Raw genomic sequence first — 23538 nt, 5'->3', positions numbered from 1 at the left:
GGCTCTGCCCTCGGAGAAGAAAAGCTGTTGTTGACAATATGTCGACAAACGGGCATGTGTGCATTTCAATAAAACTTTATTTACAAAAAGAGATGGTAGTTTGTTGAATGCCAATATAGTATCTGCCTGGGCCAAGTATCTGTAAGTTGAAAAATTGATGTAAAAATTGGTCCTGTCCAGTGATAGGCTCCACTGGACAGGGCCACCTAAGGCTCCTGGAAGAAACAAACATAAAGCTGTTTTGAAGGGACAGCTTGTTCGCTCAGGATGTGAGGGATTCCCCTGCTGAAGGTGAACACAGGTTCTTGAATACAGTGCACACAAGGAAACAGCTCACCAAGTTTGAGAGTCAGCAGACACAAGTAGAAGGATTCAGTTTCCTAAGACCATCAGCTAACATAGAACTATTAAATAGGGACAAAAAAATAGACATAATGTGATTAAGAGCATAAAAGAAAGACTCTAACATGTGAGAAAATAATAAGTCTATGAAAACCCAACATATAGATTGGAAAGAAATAATTAAATACAGCCTCTATAAATATGAAAAACAAAAGGAATTGAAATGAAATACCAATGGGAAAGTGAAAGAGCATAACTGAGACTTGGTAAACTCTAAGTCAGGTCTGGGGAAGTGACCCACATTCTACCGTGCAGAGATGAAGAGACAGAAAGTGGGATGAAGAGGAAAATGATAAGGCCTAACTCACAAATACCCTTAGAAAACATTTGCATCTCTTAAAAGAGAGAATCAAGAGAATGGGAGACATGTAATACTTAAAGAGATAATGTCTGAAAAACTTTTAGAATTGCTAAAGACATAATCCTTAGATTCACAATTCACAGTGAGTCCCAAGCAGTATAAGTAAAAATATATTTCAGTGAAGCTTCAGAATAAAAACAAAGAGAACAGTTTAAAAGAAATCAGTGAAAAAGACAAATTACCCACAGAGAAATGATGGATAGAATGACATACGACTTCTTAACAGTAACAATGGAAGACAAAGAGAGTGGAATACTTCAAAGTACTAAGAGACCATCTGTCAGAATTCTATATTCTGGAGACAACGATTATAGGGTGAGAAAAAAATTACTGTTTTAGACGAGCCTTCCATACCACTGATCATCTTACCCTACTTAAAGCTCTTGCTGTCACTTTCCTTCCATCTCCCTGATTATCCATTTCCCCTCAGTTATGATGACTCAGTCCTTTCCCATGAACATTCCAAGGAAACTTGTCCTCGGCTCTCTGGTCTTGCTGGTCATTTACTCTCAAGGCTCCAAATCTCTGTGACTTGCAGATTCATGTCTCTTTTGCTCCATATCTCACTGAAAACTCAGTCCTGGGTCCTAAGGCAACAGGAAATGTCCAGCTGCTTATGTGACTAAAAGTGTTTCAAGTAACATTCGCCAGAAAAAGACAAATACTACATGATCTCACTTATATGTGGAATCTAAAAAACACAACAAGAAAACAACTGCCTCACAGAAAAAGAGATGAGATGTGTGGTTACCAGAGGTGGAGGGGAGAGGGAGGGGGAATTAGATGAAGGTGTCAAAAGGTACAAACTTCCCGTTAGAAGATACATAAGTCCTGGGGATGTAACGTACAGCGTGATCACTATAATTAACACTGCTGTGTGTTACATATGAAAGTTTTTAGGAGTAGATGCTAAGAGTTCCCATCACGGGGAAAAAACTTTTCTTTTTCTTTTTTCTTTTGTATCTATATGAGATGATGGATGTTAAGTAAAGTTATTGTGGTAATTACTTTACAATCTATGTAAATCAAGTCATTATGCTGTATACCTTAAACTTATACAGTGCTGTATATCAACTAAATCTCAACAAAAGCGGGAAAAAAAAGTAATTAGAAAGGAAGGTAACATCTCACCATGCTGCCACCACTGACCAAATTAGGTATCTCTTCCAGTGTCCTGTATCTTTCAACACCATCACCAGTTCACAGATACCTAACATTAAAACTTGGGGATCATTGCCCAGGGGGAAACCTCAATTCTCATATCCAATCTGTCCCTGCAGCATATTACATTTATTCAAAATATTAATTTATTCTTATGATAACATCACTTAATTCAGGTATTTTTGTCTCTCTATTGCTGAAGAAGTCAACAGCTTCCTCATTGACTTCTCTAATCGCAGTCTCCACCTCTTCTGATCCAGTCTGAAGGTGACTGCCAGGTTCTTAACACTGTCTTCTTGGTAATCACCTCCTTTGCCTTTTCACCCTTCATAAGCCAAAGTCCAGCTTTATCACATTGGCACTGAAATGCCCCTGTATACTGGACCTGTAGTTTTTTTAATTTTTTAATTTTTTTGCGGTACGCGGGCCTCTCGCTGTTGTGGCCTCTCCCGTTGCGGAGCACAGGCTCCGGATGCACAGGCTCAGCGGCCATGGCTCACGGGCCCAGCCGCTCTGCGGCATGTGCGATCTTCCCGGACCGGGGCACGATCCCGCGTCCCCTGCATCGGCAGGCAGACTCTCGACCACTGCGCCACCAGGGAAGCCCTGGAGCTGTAGTTTGAACTCACTCTATCAATCTCATGACTCCCCCTGGCTACTTCCCACATCTTATTCTGGACCATTCTGGTTTTCCTTCTTTACCTATATTTTTGTTTCACGTCTTGTGTCTCATTTCCTGAGAACCTTGTTTGGCATTATACCAAGACTGAGATGTTTGGAACTGTATGAGCCCTTGTAAGTAACATATTTATATTGTAAGAGGGGCTTTATAGGGATTCAGTGTGTGTGTGTGTGTGTGTGTGTGCGTGTGTGTGTGTGTGTGTGTTCCACATCTTTTCCTACATAGAAAGCCTGAGTAGGAACGATGGCTCTAACAGGGAGGACTTCAGAAAAATGGGCAGACTAAGGAAAGGGGATTTCTGGGAAAGAGGGAGGGAGCCTTGTGGTCCAGCAAAGCACATCACTAGAGGCTGAGATGGTTGTCCTAGGTTTCATGTCTGTTTCCCAACTTGTTTAAAGTTCCTTGATGACTGAACGCAAAAGCAACAACATCCTCCATCCCTTTTGCATCTTCTTCCCCCTTCTCTGTATCCAATCCTGGTTGGATAAATGCTGGTTGAATTAGGAAACGGGCAGCATTTCTGAGAATTTGTACCACAACTCAGTACTCTTCCACTCGAACTGCAGTGGGAGCTGCAGGGCTAATGATGCAACACCTCTGAGCAGACCTTTCCCTTCCTTGGTTCCCTCCCACATTGGTCCCTCCTAGAGTGCATTTCCTTCTAGTAAAAATTAAATCCTAGCTCTGGCCCCTTTCTCTTTCTCTTCAGATGCTTTTGAAATTAAGCAACAACAGAGGTCTTTAGGAAACGTGGATTTGTGTTTTTAACTTAACTTCTACCAAACCTTGATATACCATGCTGCATTTCATATCAGCATTTTCTCATCCTCTTTAGGAGCTCATTTGTATCAATGTGAACATGATATGTATATTACTTTCTTCAGTTGTTTTTTATTCCCTACGAGGCAGACACCCAAAATGCTTAATACAAAGTGGAACATCCTTGAGTAACGATTTCAATTTTGTCTCCATCTTGTTATTTTCTGATGTTACCAAGAGTGGTTTCCACCCGTCTCTCGTCTCTCTCAATCTACTGGAAGCCTTGGGAACCACGATAGCAGAGACTGGGTGTTTAAGGCCACAGGGAACAAAGCATGTCATATTTTAAGCTCCATTACTCTAAAGAGAGGCAGTGGCTGCAGCCTCTTGCAAAACTCCAGCAAAGAGGTGGTCCTTTTTTTTGGTAACAACAATTAATCATGACAGAAGGACTCAGATAGGGGAAAAGGACAGATGGTTCTTGTTACAACCTGCCTCAAACCTGAATTACCATGCCCGACCATAAACAGAACATTTGTACCAAAACTGTGAGAGAGGAATAAAATCAGAGATAAAAATCTACAGTGTGTTGTGCTATCAAATGGTTTAAAACCACAATGTAGGGCTTCCCTGGTGGCGCAGTGGTTGAGAGTCCGCCTGCCGATGCAGGGGACACGGGTTCGTGCCCCGGTCCAGGAGGATCCCACATGCCGTGGAGCAGCTGGGCCCGTGAGCCATGGCCGCTGGGCCTGCGCGTCCGGAGCCTGTGCTCCACAACGGGAGAGGCCACAACAGTGAGAGGCCCGCGTACCACAAAAAAAAAAAAAAAAAACAAACCCCACAATGTAATGATGACTACACTTATAATACAGTGAATACAGAGGAGTCAGGAAAACTTTGGGCATAATGAACATCAAAAGTCATCAAGTGTTTAATTGATTCTAAAATAATATAGACACCGGCAAATGATAAAATGTAAATATGTCTTAAGTTATTTTTTTGAGATTCACTCTAATAGTCCCATCATATTGTCTGAATCTTGACAATTCCACCCTAAACTTATGTTTAAAAAAGCTTTAATAGTTCACTAAGCTTTGATCTATATGGAGTAAACTTTTCTGAATGGGGATTAAGTTTTAATGCCTGGACATTATTAATATCAACCAAATGATAGATGTGTGAGCATTTTGCTAACTTTGAAGACATTAATCTGGTTAGATTGTCCTCAGTATGACCATATATAATGTAGTACAGTGTATAGGGAAGGATGCTCTATCATTTAAATGTGTCCATACCCATGTAATCAGGGTTTCCAGTATCCTGAAAGATAAGGGCGATCCTTCTGTGTGTCAGAGAGTCCACGTTTATGTGGCAATGGCTCCTTTTTATGGATGTTTCAGAAGGGAGAGATGCCAAATGAGGACTCATCTCTGAAGAACCCTGAATGATGAGCTGTAACCATTCACTGTGGACCGAGGCCAGGCCTCCGTGGTCAGCACGGATCATGAGCACGCCTGGCAAGAAAGAACCACCAAAACAGACTTCATTTGTTGCCCTGTGGGATCGGTTCCAGGGAATATTTCTGTCTCTCGATGAACAAAGCATGGCCTGATAGGCTGAGAATGTAATAATTGGTATAATTAGCCAATAATTTTGCAGGGAAAAAGCTATTAGTGACTACTAGCTAACTCATTTGCATGCTAATGTTTTGAGGGGAGAAAAGAAAAGCTTCTGAGGCTTTTTTTTAGCGTTATGTCCGAGTTATCTCTGACTTCGGTTGTTGTTGGAGTACTGTAAAGGAGGTTATGTTAGGCTGTGTCATCAGAGGATCTTGTGAGGTGGCTGGTAGGACCTTTCTGTGCTTCCTGGCACCACAGTTCAAGTGGTCCAGGGTGACCTTCCCCTTGAGGCTCTGCGGAGGACAGAGGGCTGGGCAGAGGGGTAGCCTGGGATTCATAGATGCTCTTATGTGCCCACCTCTCATGATCAACAAGCGACGCAGCTATTTCCATAAACTCAACCAAACACAGAGCAGCAATGACACACTTATTGTAAAAGAAAGTGAAGCAAGTCCCTGGTGTGGGCCCTTCCGAAGCCCTGAAAACAAACTTTGAACATCCCTAAAATGTCAGTCACTACCCCTTCCTATTAACACTGGCTGCCTGAGAATTCTTTCCTCTTTTGTCATCACGAGGGAAAGACTTCTTTTTTTTTTTAAATGTGGTCACGCCACGTGGCATGCAGGAGCTTAGCTCCCCGACCAGGGATCAAACCCGGGCCCCCGAAGTGAAAGCACCAAGTCCTAACCACTGGACCGACAGGGAATTCCAAAGACTTCTTCTTCTGTGTTGGCCCAGTAGGAGAGGACACTGGAGGAAACTACTTTAGGGGGGTTACGGGGTTGGCGGCTTGGGAGATATTCCAGCATCCTGGCAGCAGGTTGGAATGTCACTATTTAGCCCTCAGGAACAGCAGGGAAGTAGTGTGCTTTGGTGCAGCTACATGGGGATTAGTGGTTTCACAAGGCCTGCGAGAGACCTAACCACCACTTTTAACGTTGGTTCCCTAGGAATATTTTCTTGTAAATTCCAAGTGAATTCACAAGTATCCATTTCAACAGTAAAAACAGCAGTTGGTAGATTGAGGACAACTTGGATTTGGATGTCTCCCTTGCCCATCCTCTCCTTGGGGAATATTTTCCCAATGTTCCCCAACCCTCCTTTGTAGTTATTTCTCGATCTTGTCTTTTCTGTTACGGTGTTTTAATGATGCTCATTGTTAATCCTATAAACTCGGTGTCCCAAGTTCTCCAGAGAACCGCTTCATCAATAATGATATAAATGCTCTAAAACTACACTTAGAATTTTACTGAAAAGAGGTCCTTTGATAACTACAATGAAAAGCGGTGAGTTGTGTTGGCTTACTACTTCTAAATGTAGGAAAATAAACTGTTATTAATAGCTACACACCATTTCCTATCTTTTCAAGGGCTTTGTTAGTTAGCCTCACAACGGTGCTGCCAGGGAAATACTATTAACACAGAGCAAAGGGGGCGGCAGGTGGGATGCTCTTATGATGGAACAAATGCCCCTTTTGTCTCTTGTGCTGCCTCTGTACTTTTCCTGAAGTACTATGTTTAGGATAAATCAATTTTCTTCTATTATTCTACTTAACATTCGTTCAGGCTCTCTCAACCAAACAATTAAATAAGTGAAGTTCCACAATGAGCATTAAACCCAAAACACCACTATTAGTCATTGGTACCTAACCACACTTGCTAATTTAAAAATGAGAAGAAAGGAAAGCTCTCCCCTCTTTGCACAGCCCACTGCCATACGCTGTCTCCCAATCCAATCATTTTCCCCTCTGGGAAATGATCTGGACTAAGAACTTGTCCAAAATACGTCCCAGGGCATATACTGAATTTCAACAGAGGCTTTTCTGATGATGAAAAGTTCCATCAATTTTCACACATATATGGATGGATCGGGACTTTTCTAGTGCATTTCTTGCCAGCATCACTGAATTCTTCAAAACAACTAATTCAAAGATTAGGCACTATTGCCCCCATTTTACAAGTGACCAACCTGCAGCTCAGAGAGGATTATTAAAACAAGGTCACACTTCTAATAAGTGTTTAAGCCCGTTTTCAAATTCCGGCCCGTCTGCTTCCGAACTTTGTCCTGATGATTATAGAATATTGACTCCCAATAGATCGCTCTTCTGACCTACTGTTTTAATTCTGGATGATATGTTTATGTTATTATTATACAGCTTACGGCAGGCTGTAATTGATTTCACAGTTACTTTGGATTATTTTTGTAATTGTTCTTATTTCTATTAGTTGAAAGATGCAAGTAACGTGTCATCGCTAGAATATTAATGAAACAACCATTATATTAAGAAAACAAGTTCCCATTAAAATAAACATTATTGGACTTCCCTGGTGACACAGTGGTTAAGAATCCGCCTGCCAATTCAGGGGACACGGGTTTGAGCCCTGGTTCAGGAAGATCTCACATGTCACGGAGCAACTAAGCTCAGCACCACAGCTACTGAGCCTGTGCTCTAGAGCCCGCGAGCCACAGCTACTGAAACCTGTGCACCTACAGCCTGTGCTCCACAACAAGAGAAGCCACCGCAATGAGAAGCCCGCACACCGCAAAGCGTAGACACCACTCGCCGCAACTAGAGAAAGCCCGTGCGCAGCAACAAACACCCAATGCCGCCAAATTAATTAATGAAAAAATAAAAATAAAATAAACATTATTTTCATCCACAAATTGAATACACTTCACTATTTAAAACAAAAAAATTGGGGTGAAATCCAGATGTCCATTTTTTTTAAAGATAACATATAAACAATAATAAATAAAGTTTTCCTTTAATGAGTTTTTCTCTCAAGAGAGTGTTTCTAGGGGGATTCTTCTTTGTTTTTTAACCTGAACTTTGAGGTTTGTAATAGTTTTTACAAATTATTCTCATTACTGAATAAGCTTAAATTCTATTTTAAGTGGCTATATTAGGAATGTATAATTGAATTTTTCTTTTACAGTTTTAAAATTTATCAAAAAAATAATTTCCTTCATTAAAACTGACCTCATTAAACTCAAAAGACCCAAGTTCACTGCATGACTCATTTAGGACTTTATATTCAACCATGATGTGAAGAGATCTTTAATTACCTAGACAAAACCTCTTGAGTAACAGAGTGGTGGTTATTAACATCTGGGAGAAAGAAAAAAAAAAAAAACAGAGGCTCCAATTTAATGGAACAAAGCGTCATTCTCTCAAATGCACTACTGAAACCGAGATATGCAAATGATCTATTGTGGTGGCAAGCAGGTGGCACTTTCATTTTCTTGTTCATTTTACAGAGGGGATGTGATCAGGAGTCTCAAGTCCACAGGTAAATGACAAAGCACAAAAGTCAAGGTATCTCTAAAAATATTATTTTAAATGTGAACGAAAGCAGAAGCCTGGTGAGATGGATCTTTCCAAGTTAAATCTAACCTTTGTTTTTAATTTTTGCTTCAAAAAATTAGAGAAAAAAAAAAACTAGAATGAACAGCATATGAATCATTTCTGTTAAATGAAGTCTTCAGTGTCTTATGTGTTTTATTTCATGATTCCTGTGCAGGAATCGTGAGGACCAGAGGATGCTCTGAAATCCCAGAACGGTGTCTCGCCTAGAGTGGGTCCCCAGTACATATTCTTTAGACGAATGAACTCCTGAGCAATCAGCCAGTGTCCGGAATAGAACACGATGATCCTGGACCTACATGAACTTTGTGGTTTTCAGGGTGATGGGGTGGGGCGTTCACACTGGCCCTCCAATAGCCCCGCCCCAAATGCAAATAGTGCCCCAGTGGAGAAACTTTGAGGGATTCAGGGCTCTTCCCCTACTAAATGCAAATACCTGCCGTGAAGGTACTTAAGCTGGTCAGCACTTTATCTTAGGCTGAATGAATTTTTGAGAACCTTTCCAAGCCTGGCAATTTTTAGCAGAGGATGGATGGGGATGAAGAGGTGAAGAAAGCATGAGGGATCCATGGGTAGGACACCACGGGAGAGGCTGGCAGTAAAAAGACAAACCCCTCACATTCCCTGCGGGGACAGAGCCGGTCACAACACAATTCAAACAGGACCTCGTTACTAGATCAATATTTCCAATTGATAAACCAATTTGTCATCTAAAAGCCAAATGGATGCATTAAAACATTGATTTTTCGTCAAGAAGACTTGGAATTTTTGTGGTTGCCCTTTGGTTGGTAAATTGGTTGGTTTTACCAGCCAGGGCTCTACTGTGCATTTAAAGCACACTTTGGGGAATACTGAATTTCATTTTAGGCTCTGCTTTCATTTGATGTTCTATATAAGGAAGTGCCTGAAAGTTGCCCCTGTTTCTATTTCTATGTCTCTATCTATCTATCCCTTTTTAAAAATTGGGAGATCATTGTAAATTTAGGTTTGGAGCCTACTTTTTTATTCTCACTAAATACAATGTGAGCATATACTCATGTTAATAAACAACCTTGAAAATCTGATTTTAATAGCTGCATGGTATTCTATTGTATTGCTTTGGCATAATTTATTTAATAAGCCCTTTATTGCTGAATACTTAGATTGTTATCACTTTTTTTTTTTTTTGGCCGTGCTGCACCGCTTGTGGCATCTTAGTTCCCAGACCAGGCATTGAATCTGGCCACTCCACCTCCCCTTCCCCCGCAGTGAGAGCCCGAGTCCTAACCACTGGACCACCAGGGAATTCCCTGTTATCACTTTTTTATTACTATTGTAAACAGTGCTGCAAATAACTCTTGATTATTTATTTTTTTTTTGAATTTTATTTTATTTATGTTTTTATACAACAGGTTCTTACTAGTCATCCATTTTATACACATCAGTATATACACGTCAATCCCAATCGCCCAATTCATCATGATTATTTCCTAATAATCAATTTCTGGAAATGAAATGATGAGTCAAGAAGCGCCTGGGATTCTAAGTGTACAGCATGCTAGAATCTTGATTTTCCCATCTCCTCCCGTCATGTCCCCATTGAGACACAACACAGACAAGTAATGCACCTGGCTTACATGAGCACACTTGAAAAATTGTTCTACTCTGATTGAGGAGAAAAAACCCTGAAGAAAAAAATCGAGCAGAAGGAAGGAGAATGTAAATCTGACAATTCACCTTTCCTCTGTGTGTGTGTGTGTGTGTGTGTGTGTCTGGTGTGTGTGTTTTGCTTTGTTTTGTATTTGGACCTTATGGGGGGAGGGCCGACCAAATACGAGTTCAGAAAAGATGAAGGGTCTCAGGACTGGGAGTGGGAAGTTAAGAACGGTATTTGAAAATATATATATATATATATACATATATATATATATATATATAAAGTATCAGGGAGGGTGTGCATAGATTTTATGCAAATACTACACCCTTTTATATAAGGAACTTGGGCATCCTCGGATTCTAGTATTTGCAGCAAGACAGGGCAAGTTTGGAAGGACGAACTACATATGCTGTTGGCTGAAAATTTTTACAATTATTTTTCAGCTATATGTGCTTTCTCCTCTTTGAATTATCTGTGCAATTACTTTTCAATTTATTTTATTTAATAATACATTTATATAATTCATGTATATTAATAAATAAAACAATTAACAGGTTAAAAAAATGAATGGTATTTGGTGAAGTGCTGAAATATTATCTTCAAATAAAATACATATAATTTTAGTAAAAACAATTTCAACTACATTTTCATAAATGAAATTAATCTGCTCGTAAGGAAAACTAGGTTTCAGGAACAATTCTGGCTGTGAATTGGCAGGTAAACAACTGATGCAATTTCACAGTTCAAGCGCTTACTAGCTATGAAATGAAACTTGTGAATCTCCGTGACCCCACCCGCTTCCTGACAGCATCATCAGAGCTGAATTTCTTGGCTCCTGGTATTTTAAGTTATATTCATATTTCTATTTAAATGTAGTTCTTTGATGCTTTTTAATCATCCGGGAGATGGATTCAAAATGGTACAATTTTCTCCTTTAAATTGTGTGCTTAACTCCTGTCAATGTTAATACATATTGTGTGTGCACATCAAAGTAAAACTATGAATAGGCCATGCCTTGGGAGATGAAATGCTACAGATTTCACAGATACTGTCAGAAATTGCCTTCTTTCTTTCATATTTCATTAATTCAGCGGAGACCCTCATGTATGCTAAGTATAAATGATCATGTAATTTTTCTGAGGTAAAAATGTGATGTTCTCAGAGAAATCATCTTTTCTGAAGATTCATTAGACTTTGTTTAAAAGCATAGCTTTGAGAAGCAGTCATATTTTGAAAACATGTCAGTTTCCCATACTCATCATCCTTTTCAATTCTGGAAAAATGAATACTAGGACAAGTTGATTTTAATTAACATTCTCATCAATCTCTCCAGAGTGCACTGTAATTTCCATTACTTTTAAAGTGCTTCTGGAACCACAGGGGACAACATTCCCCAGTTTAACTACACAGTTACATACAATAAGTGCAGTAAATGTTACTGTGGTATTTTTATTTTTATTTTTTTTAATTTTTTTGGCCACACCATGTGGGATCTTATTTCCCTGACCAGGTATCGAACCTGCACCCCCTGCAGTGGAAGTGCAGAATCTTAACCACTGGACCGCAAGGGAAATCTGGCATTTTGATTTAAGGAACTCGTTGAAGTTACTCAAAGCTGCTTGGTCAAAAAACTAAGGATTAGGTCCTGTCAATATGCTGTCTTTTATGAACTAGTTAGCTACCTACAAATTTAAGAAAACAAGTGAGGATGAATTATCTTTTTGTGTGGAATGAAGAGGTATGCTTAGAGGAGAGGTTCGATTACAAAAGTTTGTACACTTTTGTTTTTTTTAGAAGGTTATCTCCCTTTTTAATTTATTTTTAATTAATTTATTTTTGGCTGCATTGGGTCTTCATTGCTGCGTGCGGGCTTTCTCTAGTTGCGGCGAGTGGGGGCTACTCTTCGTTGCGGTGCATGGGCTTCTCATTGTGGTGGCTTCTCCCGTCGTGGAGCACGGGCTCTAGGCGCACAGGCTCAGTAGTTGTGGCATACGAGCTCAGTAGGTGTGGATTGAGGGCTCTAGAGCGCAGGCTCAGTAGTTGTGGTGCACGGGCTTAGTTGCTCCACGCCATGTGGGATCTTCCCGGACCAGGGCTCAAACCCGTGTCCCCTGCACTAGCAGGCGGATTCTTAACCACTGCGCCACCAGGGAAGCCCTATGCGCTATTTCTATAGGGGGTGGAGCAATCTTATAGTTTGGATATATGCAGGGCAAAGCTATCAAATGGATTTTGTGTTACAAAACTTACTCATAGAAACCAGAACAATGCTTGACACCTGAGGTTAAACAGGGTTGAACTCACCCTGCATCTACCTGAAGACAACCTACCACTCATCCTGTCGTATAAGAAATTATATTTTGTTTTTTTAAAAGCATATATTTGAACTTAGACACTTTTTTGGCTGATATCACCTTCCCAATGTGGTCACTACACATCATTGTTCCTGGTTAGGTCAGGTGCCCCCAGATCATGCTGGGCTGTCTTTTCACAGACCCCGGTCACAGACCCTTAAAAATCCTAAACACCAGGAATGGATAAACAAGATGTGGTATATACACACAGTGGAATATTACTCAGCCATAAAAAAGAATGAAATAATGCCATTTGCGGCAACATGGATGGACCCAGAGATTATCATAGTAAATGAAGTAAGTCAGACAGAGAAAGACAAATACCATATGATATCACTTACATGCAGAATGTAAAAAGATGATACAAATAAACTTATTTACAAAGCAGAAATAGACTCACAGACAGAGAAAACAAACTTATGATTACCAAAGGGGAAAGGTCGGGGGGAGGGATAAATTAGGAATTTGGGACTAACAGATACACACTACTATATATAAAATAATCTGGTACAGCACAGGGGACTATATTCAATATCTTGTAATAACCTATAAGGGAAAAATCTGAAAAAGAATGGATATAGGCACATGTATAACTGAATCACTTTGCTGTACACTTGAAACTAACACAACATTGTAAGTTAACTATACCCCAATATCAAATAAAAATTAAATTAAAAAAAAAAAGAAAATCCTAAACACTGAAAAAAACCCACAGTGCCTCATCCCCACATGTGATTCTAAACAACAGTAACAATAAAAAACCACTAATTTATAGGATAGAGTCCAACAAATTCTGATTTTCCTTCTGACACTTTTTCCTTTTTTCTTTCTTCTCTCCTGTCTCCCTCCCTCCCTTCCTTCCTTTATTTTCCCCTTTCTTTCTCTTGAATTCTTTCAAAATATATATTTTAAAATGTCCCTGCTATGCTGGTGCCCTAAATATGTACTTGTTTAGTCTGTCTATTCTGTTACTCAACACTCCCTAGTAATGGACACACCTCTAAATGTCCTCAGTTTGCTGGAGCCCCTACAAACCACCTCTAGTATAAATAGCAATAATATGTCTAAATGTCTCTGCTCACTCAAAACATGAAGATGCGTCCACTGCCGCTCATTTAGTCTTCCTTCAAAAGGGAAAAGAAACCAAATGAAATGCATAACCCTGGTTGGAAGCATTGGCAACAATAAAAAGGTATCTTAGGGGCAATCGAAAGACTTTGAATATAGAGACCAAATTTTAGATATAATCAAATTAAATTTCTTAGGAATTACACTGGTATTGTGATTTCATAGGAAATGTTCTCATCAATAGGAAGCGTATGCTGAAATATTTAGGGGTTTACTGTCATGATGTCTGTAACTTGCAAATTGTTCAGCAAAAAAAAAAATGTGTGTATAACGTGTATATATATATATATATATATAGAGAGAGAGAGAGAGAGAGAGAGAGAGAGAGAGAGGGAGAGAGAGACAAAGACAGAGCTAGAGATAGAGAGAAAATTCAAAATGTGACAAAAATGTGGTAGAATACGTACTGTTTTTTCAACTTTTCCGTACGGGAGAAACGACATAATCACTCAAACTAGAATGCCAAGAATCAAAAGAAACACAGTTGATATTATATGGAGCTAGGATTTGGGGTTTTTCCATAGTCTGTAAGATAGTTGGAGGACTATAGCTTTGATTCATTAGATTCATCAAAGAAATCTAAGCTTTAAAAGATCATTTCAGCAATTTTAGATCATTTAGATAAATGGATTTAGGCACACACACACGAAGACCTGAGTTCAGTCAGCCCTAGAAGTCACTGGCCAAATGCCCATTGCTTTCTGAGGAAGTCCAGCCCTTTAAAAGCCAGCTAACTGGTTTCTTTTGATGAATTTCTTCTACGACATCAGCTTTCAAGGAGCTCAGAAACTGCTAGGAATCAATAAAGCAATATTTCTTATTCTCTCCCAATCAATAAAATAGAGTTTCTTCCTTTATTCATCCAATTACTAAAAATTTAGTGACGGCCTACTCTGAGCCAGGGCCAGTGTTCTCAGAACACACACAAAACCCATGGGCTCTGTCCTCAAGGAGTTCAGGGTCACCTGGAGAGGCAGTTGTATAACACATGATTATAGAATAACGTAAAAAGTATTGTGGGCTTCCCTGGTGGCGCACTGGTTGGGAGTCCGCCTGCCGATGCAGGGGACGCGGGTTCGTGCCCCGGTCCTGGAAGATCCCACGTGCCGCGGAGCGGCTGCGCCCGTGAGCCGTGGCCGCTGAGCCTGCGCGTCTGGAGCCTGTGCTCCGCAACGGGAGAGGCCACAACAGTGAGAGGCCCGCGTACCGCAAAAAAAAAAAAAAAAAAGTATTGTAAGTATGGTACATATAAGCTGCTTTGGGAGTACAGAGTGAGAAGCCCTACACTACCTGGTGTGTGTGTGGAGGAACGGTGAGGAATCAGGGGATAATGATACAATAATAAACAATGATGGTCACAGCAACAAGAACAATAGTGGTCCTAGACCAGGAAAGTCCTAACTACAACAGCTATACTTAAGCAGGGGTAAAGGACGGTGGATTTGGCAGAAGTCAAACAAATTACTAGTAGGAAAGGTGCCTGGACATATCAATACAAATCTCGGGGAAAATATTTTAACAGGTCTGCCCAGCTGAAACATTTTGCCGTGGCCATAAACTCCCTTCCCAGGTGCTTCGCTCATGTTATCTAGCTAATATTGTCTCCATTTAAATAGGCCCTGAGGCTCATGGGAGGCATGTGAGTTGCCTCTGGACAAGCAGCTGGTATGTAGCAAGACAGAATCTAGGTTAGGACTCGTGCGTCTTGGACACTTGTTCCATCTTGCTATGTAACGTCACCTGCCCACAGACCTTTGCTTAGGAAGGCCTTGAAGAGGAGTAAGAATTTTGCAGGTGAACCTTGTAGGGAAGAGACTTCTGGGCGAGAGGTGAATACACAAGGCATTGAGGAATTAAGAGAGTTTGGCAAATCCTTGTAGACCCTATTGTTAGAAATGATTGGAATAGAAGTTATGTGGGTGGAAAGTGGTGGAGGAGAAAACCTGACAGGGCTCTGGAATAAGAAACAAGGGGCTTATATCTTATGGAGTAAGTGTTAGAAAGCCACTGAAGGAAGGACTTTCAGCTTTGGGATTATACAATCGATTTGCCTTTTTCAAAGATCCTTCTGTGCAAAGGCCCAGGCAGTTTCTAACAGGAGGGGAGCCAGCCAGGGGGAAGAGCCAGGCACTGGCTGGGTACCCACCAAAAGATGGGGCCCGCATTTTGGAGGCAGCTGCAGGGTAAAGGGGTCCTACCCTTGCCTGCCTTCTCTATACAACTTATGGTCCTTCTTTCAACATGACTAATTGTAATGTCTTTTCATCATTCTCATAAAAAGCATCATGGCAACATGTTCTTTTAAACCATGTTGAATAGGTATCACTTTTGCAAATGGTGCTAGGAAAGCAATAGATTCCTCTGCTAATTGCGTGGGAATACTCTGAAATTCCCATGCTGCTCCTTCAGAGGCATTGTGTGTGTGTGTGTGCGTGTGTGTGTGTGCACAGCGGGGGGAGGAATCGGAGACAGGAGATAAGGCTCGGGGGAAAGAGTGCCCAGACTAGGTCAATGGCAGTAGAGGGGCAGGGAGGATTGCATTGCGATTCAACATAATTTAATGAGTCGACATTTTTTTTTTTTTTTTTGGCCACACCATGCGGCTTGTGAGATCTTAGTTCCCTGACCAGGGATAGAACCCACTGCTTAGCAGTGAAAGCATGGAGTCCTAACCACTGGACTGCCAGGGAATTCCCTGATTCAACATAATTTTAAGGATTGAACTCAGGGACTGAAAGTCAGAAAGTGAGTCAAAGATGATGTCTGGTTTTGCCTGAGCAACTAGGTGTAAGGTTATGTCATCCTCCAAGATACGGATACACCTGGAGATTTCAGAGGAAAGATATTGAGTTTGAATTTGAACGTGTCGATTTTGCATATGGGTGCCCAATTCGTTGAAAAGGCCCCTTTCCCCATGGAATTACCTTTGCCCCTTTGTCAAAAATCAGTTGATTATACTTTTGCAGGTCTATTTCCGGTTTTTCTATTGTGTTCCATTGGTCTATGTGTCTATCCTTCGCCTTGATGAATGTTGTTTTATAGTAAGTCTTAAAACTGGGTAAGGTGAGTCCTTCAACTTTGGTCATTTTTTATCAGAAGTGTTTTGCTTTTCCATGTGAATTTTGGAATCAGACTGTCAATACCTACATAAAAGTTTGCTGAGATTTTGACTGGCATTGCACGGATTCAATAAAATAAGTGGGGAAACACTGACATCTTAAGACTGAGTCTTCTGATTTATGAACATGGTATTCCTCCCTATTTTACTTAGACATTTTCGATTTCTTGTATCAGAGTTTTTGCAGTTTTCTGCATACAGCTCTGGTATGTAGCCCTAAGTACTTCGTTTGTTTTTACTGGCCATGCCTATTCTGAGGTATCTGTGTACATCTTTATGCAGATGTCCTGTGGGCAAGCCTGGAGGTCTGGGGCATTGTCTGGGTTGGAATTCAGGTTTGGTATCATCACATTTGTCATGAATGTCACATTTCCCAGGGACAGAAGAAATAGGGCTGAGGACTAAAAGTCATCTTAATTACTATCAAATGGTTAATTCTGGTTCTTGTTCTAAGTTTAAGAAGTAAACCAAGGAAGATCTGAGAACCCCGCAATGAGGGCTGAACACGTGTGCTTCGGCGCCAGAGAGCATGTGTTTAGCTCCTGGCTCGGGGACCTCAAGTCTCAGCTCCACCTAATTGTAAAGCATGTACGGTAACAGTGGCCACCTCATAGGGTCATTGGAAAATTGATTACGACGGTGCATCTGGAGGACACAGAACAGTGCTTGGCATGGCAAGCACTCAATACCTGTCAGCCACTGTTATTAGTCACATAAGTGAATTGCCAGGAGCTCATCTGGGGAAATCCCTTGGAAAAAACTTAATGGTCTTTGAGAGTCCTGGCATTGTTCGGTAATGACTATTGATCTTCACAAGAAAAGATGGGATTCACTGCTTGTGTTAATTTTTCTTGCACAATATACGCCCAGGACTCAGTGCCCCCCTCCCGAGGGTGAACTGAATATGAGAAAGAATATATAGCATCTGAAATTCCCTGCTGAAAAGCTCTTTGTTTAGAAACCAGGGCTGCTAGTGCCTTTTGATTCGTGTTTCCAACATTTCCCAAATTAAGCATGAGAGTTGTGACTGGATATTGCCATGGACTCACAATTTCTTTCTGAAAGAAAACGAGGAAGGTGGTCAGCACTCATATCCTACTTCCTATCCCTCCCTACCACCAGTGGTTGCCTAGCCTTGTTCACAGAGGTTACTGACCCGGTTTAGCCTGTCTCCAGCTTTGCATGAGTTGGCCCAACCCTGGACCCAGAATCCTTCAAAAGAATCCCACTTCTGGAAATCGTGTAGTGACAACTGGATGGTGTGGACATTGTTTGGCACTTTGTTTGACCAGGGGTAGGGGTGGGGAGGAAGAATTGAAACCCTTTCAGAAAGTCTTTATTTTCTCCAATTCCCATTTCATTGTGTTTAAAAGAAAGGTCAAAGGAATATCTTGGCCAGCAAAAGGAATGCACCCTAATATTGACAGGTCCCAGGAAAGAGACCCACAGCGAAATTTGCATCTGACATAGTAGCGTAGACCGCAGATGTTTTAATCACACAAAGAGTTAAACAGGTGCTCTGCTGAGATCTCTGGTAGAATTATTGTCGGGAGAAAACCAATTGGCCTAGGACCCAGGGTCAGCGCTGCTGCTAGTATCTGTTCTGAAAATTCTGCAGTGCTTTTGTGTTCACAAATTGCCATAGATGTTGACGTGTGTGTGTCTGTGTGTGTGTGTGTGTGTGTTTAAAATCACCATAAAGATAAATGGGTGGAAGAAATGCTTCAAGTTAAGTTTGCACAGATTCTGCTCGGTTACCAGCTTGTAACCCTGCCGCTAACCTTGGGCGGAGACCATGGAGAGCTCCTGGAGCATCGTTCTTTGGCCCATGATGGGCCAGGTAAGGCACAGATTGATGTGATCTGAAAATTTGTTTAAAATATGCGAATTGCAACTGTCACAAACATACCACTTGGGAATGTAAATTGGTGGAGCCACTATGGAAAACAGTATGGAGGTTCCTTAAAAAAATAATAATAGGGGTTTCCTGGTGGTGCAGTGGTTAAGAATCCGCCTGCCAATGCAGGGGACACGGGTTTGAGCCCTGGTCCGGGAAGATCCCACGTGCTGCGGAGCGACTAAGCCCGTGCACCACAACTACAGAGCCTGTGCTCTAGAGCCCGCGAGCCACAACTACTGAGCCCACATGCCGCAACTACTGAAGCCCACGCACCTAGAGCCCGGGCTCCACAACAAGAGAAGACACTGCAATGAAAAGCCCATGCACCGCAACGAAGAGTAGCCCCCGCTCGCTGCAACCAGAGAAAGCCCGCGCACAGCAAGGAAGACCCAACACAGCCGAAAATAAATAAATAAAATAAATAAATTTATATATTAAAAAAACTAATAATAGCGCTACCATATGATACTGCAATCCTACTCCTGGGAATATATCAGGAGAAAACTATAATTCAAAAAGAAACATGCACCCCAATACTTATAGCAGCACTATTCACAATAGCCAAGACATGGAAGCAACCTAAATGCCCATCAACAGATGAATGCATAAAGAAGATGTGGTACATATACACAATGGGATATTACTCAGCCACAAAAAGAATGAAATAATGCCATTTGCAGCAACGTGGATGGACCTAGAGATTATCATATTAAGTGAAGTAAGTCAGACAAAGACAAATACCATATGGTATCACTTATATGTGGAATCTAAAATAAGGTACAAATGAACGTATCTATAAAACAGACTCACAGACGTAGAGAACAGACTTGTGGTTGCCAAGGGGGAGGGGGTGGGGGACTTGGAGTTTGGGATTAGCAGATGTAAACTATTATATATAGAATGGATAAACAACAAGGTCCTACTGTAGAGCACAGGGAACTATGTTCAGTATCCTGTGATAAACCATAGTGGAAAAGAATATGTATATGTATAACTGAATCACTTTGCTGTACAGCAGAGATTAACACATTGTAAATCAACTACACTTCAATAAAATACATTAAAAAAACATACCACCGTGAATTTTAATCTGTAATTAAATAGGATCTCTGGTTCATTTAATTTTTTTATACATATTTTTTAGATTTAGTCGTTGGAGTGCTAGGTGCAGATTTACACATGTTCATATTTGGAATCAATAATTCTGACACAAAAATGGGACAATAAAAAAATGGGACAATAACACACAGATTAGTAGATGGCAATCATCCCTTGCTTTTTGAAATGGGCATAAACCTGGCAATAGATTCAATATTTGTAAGAGTCAATTCTGGTTTTTCATTTATTTGATAAAAGCAGAGATGCCATCAGACTTGGGTTTGATGCATCTGAGAAGCAGCTCCTATTCTGCCCTGTGGAGCGCGGAAGACTTTCTTTCTGGAGACAGCAGCCCTGCCTAGCTCTGCCAGCACTCTTAGCCTTGTGAAAATACTGATCATCCCCAGCTAGGAACCACTGCCCCAGGTAAAACATTATTTACCTTTGAGGCTCTGGGCTACTTGCTATAAGTAATTAAAGTTTATTTACTAAAATAGACTAAATAAAAGAACTATCTCTAAGTTCAAAATTCTGTATGTAAAGTCAATTAGGTCAATATATTTTTAACCTAAAATCTTTCTTTCCTAGAAATTTGAAGGGCCATATAAATATTCTTTGACTAAAGCTATTCCTTTAAGGGGAAGGGAGAGATGAGAAAGAGTATTTACTTTTTAAATTTAAAAAAAAAAACGTTTTTTGGCTGGACCGCACAGCTTGTACGTGGGGTCTCAGTTTCCCGACCAGGGATTGAACCCAGGCCCTCGGCAGTGAGAGTGCAGAGTCCTAACCACTGGGCCACCAGGGAATTCCTGAATATTTACTTTTATAAATCCTGTTTTGAGTCATTGTCATAGTAATCTAGCAAGGAAGATATTTTTAAACTATATTTTACAAAGGTAGAAACTAACGTTCAGAGAGGTTAAGCTCTTTCCTCAAGGTCACAGAGCTCATGTCTATCAGAAAAGGCTTTCAAATTCAAGGTTGTGTGATAGTAGATTCTAAGGTTTTCCCACTATATCATATATTCCACTCTGCCCTTATAAAGCTGCATTTTATTGACTCCACTGGGAAAAAGATGACATTTTTTCCCCCTGCAGCAACGTGATAAAGTTCTGTTAGTCCAATCACTTCTATGCTATCTTCTGTGTCAACAGCCCCGTCCCTGACGCACCCAACCAGGTGTGGGTGGAGTACTCTGAGTTTACTCGGTCTTTACCCTGACTTAATTACCTTTGGATTCTTACAGACAGCTATGATGCCACAGGCTCATTCCTCGTAGGTGAGGTAAGCATGAGACGGAACCAAACTCAGTCTTAAATGTCTTACCAGCACTTATCACTGGTCATACTTATGTGATAAGTAAAATGTTCATATAAGAAGAACACTGAGGATGGGCAGGGCCGTCGTGATGTGCCTCTCCAGGGCTCGGAAGGTTCTCTTCTGAGCTATAGCTCACCTATTATCTTTACTGCTTCTTGTATCAGATCCCAGCCAATGGTCAGAGTTTTTTTGCTTTTAGTTTTGTCTTGTTTTTTGCCATTTACTGGTGCTTTCCTCATTCAGGTCTCTAACTTGATATATCTTCATATTGAAGGTTTCCTCCTTCAACCCCCATAAAGGCAATGTGCTCCCCGCTCCCCCCTCCCCCCTCCGGACTTCCCTCCTTTAAATTTTTGTGTTGCGAAATAACGCACCTTCTGATAGTTAAAACTAACACACAATGCAACAAAATAGCCTCCTTTTCCAAACGGGCCCTTAGTGCATGTTTCCCACGCCCTTGTTTGCCCTTCACTTCCTTTGCCTAATTTAGATTTGCAAGCTCAACACACAGACTCTCTGTCTTTGTTTATGTACATATGGTGTCTAGCACTAGTCTTGGGTTTAACAAATATTAAATAATCATGACTTCAGAATGATTGTTAGTATTGGTGTTTAAAAAAATCACAGCTGGTCAAGAATACTGCTTTTTCCGCCCCCCCGCCTCACAGACCTTATCTGATTTTGCAGCTCTTATAGCAGACAGCTGTATTATAGCACACTTGCTTTCCCCTTGAACACCACTCGGAGACCAGAGCTGGTGATAATTGTAGCTGCTTTTCTTCATTGGAACACATTTACGAATTCTGCACTGCATACCGGTGTGTTTGTGGATGTAACTTCAGTTGTATGCAACCACCTTAACATAACTGGAGAAACCCAGATACAATTTTATACAATGTTCCATTATGCATGTTTGAAATGGAAGGTTTTTTTTTTTCTCTCTGCATAATTAATTTAAGCATTCATGATATCCAGCATGGGCTTTTAAAATCTATGCATTAAACACTCATTGACTGTGTAGTGGCAATTACATTGTTAGGTTTTGAACTGAAGTCCTTAATTTTACCTATTTTCAGGCTTAAAAAAAACAAACAAAACAAACAAAAACACCCTGAATCTGCATACTTTACCTAAACCCTTTTAGAGGTCTCCTTAAAATTGGCAGACTGATTTTGCACTACAGTTCCACAGGGCGATTCATAAAAATAAATGCCAAACACTAGGCAACAACAGAAGGAATTGACAGTGGATCAAAAGTTTAACAACGCAAGTCCTTTAAGAAATGTCAGCATCAGCTTTCTCACCATCAGGAAATAAAGAAGGCTGTGCTTTCCCACTGGTCCAATGGTTCAAATGCAAACACATCAGCAGAAGAAAGTGGTTATGTCAGGGTGCAGGATGCAATCGTGTAACCGGATAAAACAGTTTTATTTGTTAGCTCGAATATATATTTCTGACTTATATTTTTATTTAATTTTGTGGCCAAGGCAGAACCAAGGTCATAATATTGATAAATTAGGAAAAAATGGTTTCTTCTTTTAGAATCAAGTCCAAAATATCTACACATCGAGATTTAGCATCGTTCTTACTCATGTGACAACATCCTCAGCTCTGAATTTATTAGGATTCCTATAAAATCAAACCTAAGAGTCTGAGTCTAATTGTGTATTTGATACACTTCATCTAACTTGTTTCATGAGCTCTCTGCTATGTATACACTGTCTCTCCCTGGGCTCTGTAACTGTATTCTCCACCAGGGACTCCGGAATGCTATTTGCAGGTAGATACAATATTTCCTAGTGGAGTGTGCTCTGTTGAAAGCGATACAGTGTCTAAACTATAGCCTTCCACTCTCCTGAGAGTCAAGTAACTGCAAAACAATGTGCATAAAAATTGTCTGGGAGGAGCCCGATTCATGGGAGGAACACCTTTACTAGAACTCCACCCCTCTCAGCTCTAAACCTTGCTTTCAGACAGTTGTAACAGCTGGACAAGATGGTAACGAGAGGGATCTCTTGTCTTAGAACAGCGCAGATTGTTCTCAGACAAGAGATCCTAGTGCCCTGGCCATTCTCCTAGATGAGGTGAGTAAATGAGGCAAATGCCTGGCACACAGAGTCAGCTCCCACAAGGCCAGGAAACGGAGCACGCTTGTCTTATCCACCATTGGTACTCCAAACATAGAGATCAGTACCTAGTAGACAGCATGCAATAAATATCAATATTTATTGACTGAACAGTGAACGTTCAAGGCGTTTTTTTGAACAAAATGACTATAGATAGATAGGTGTAGATGTATCAGTATTACTCTTATGTTGTAGCTGGACCCATAGGAATTAAAAAAAAAAATCTACTCACTTTAAAAGATGACTGTAAACACCTCACCTATATATTTAGAGATGTATTAATATTAGGTTTTACTGTTGGAATCATCAAGGCTTTTTGAAGTTACAAGTCGAATGGTATTAAGGCCAGAACTTGAAATGCATTTCTAGACTTAAAACACAGTGTTCTGTCTCTCTATACCCTAATGACTTTCTAGGTAATATGATGGTTGTAGAAACAGAACAAAGAAGCTGTCATCTTTATACGTGCCTTTATGAAGCAGCATAATAAATGGTTTACTTTATTATTGG

General features: G+C 40.6%; 1 protein-coding gene across 6 annotated transcripts in view; it reads right to left on the bottom strand.

The window, feature by feature from the left end:
• SPMIP2 (sperm microtubule inner protein 2) overlaps positions 1–23538 on the bottom strand; it is a 160770-nt gene that overhangs the window by 132688 nt on the left and 4544 nt on the right. The window lies entirely within an intron of this gene.

Source organism: Delphinapterus leucas, chromosome 5 (genome assembly GCF_059928025.1).
Source record: "Delphinapterus leucas isolate spDelLeu-1000000601 "Yukka" chromosome 5, BTC_Dleu_Yukka2, whole genome shotgun sequence".
In the NCBI taxonomy this organism is placed as follows: domain Eukaryota; kingdom Metazoa; phylum Chordata; class Mammalia; order Artiodactyla; family Monodontidae; genus Delphinapterus; species Delphinapterus leucas.
The sequence above is the reverse complement of the archived record's forward strand: the minus strand, read 5'-3'. Positions and strand labels throughout refer to the sequence as shown.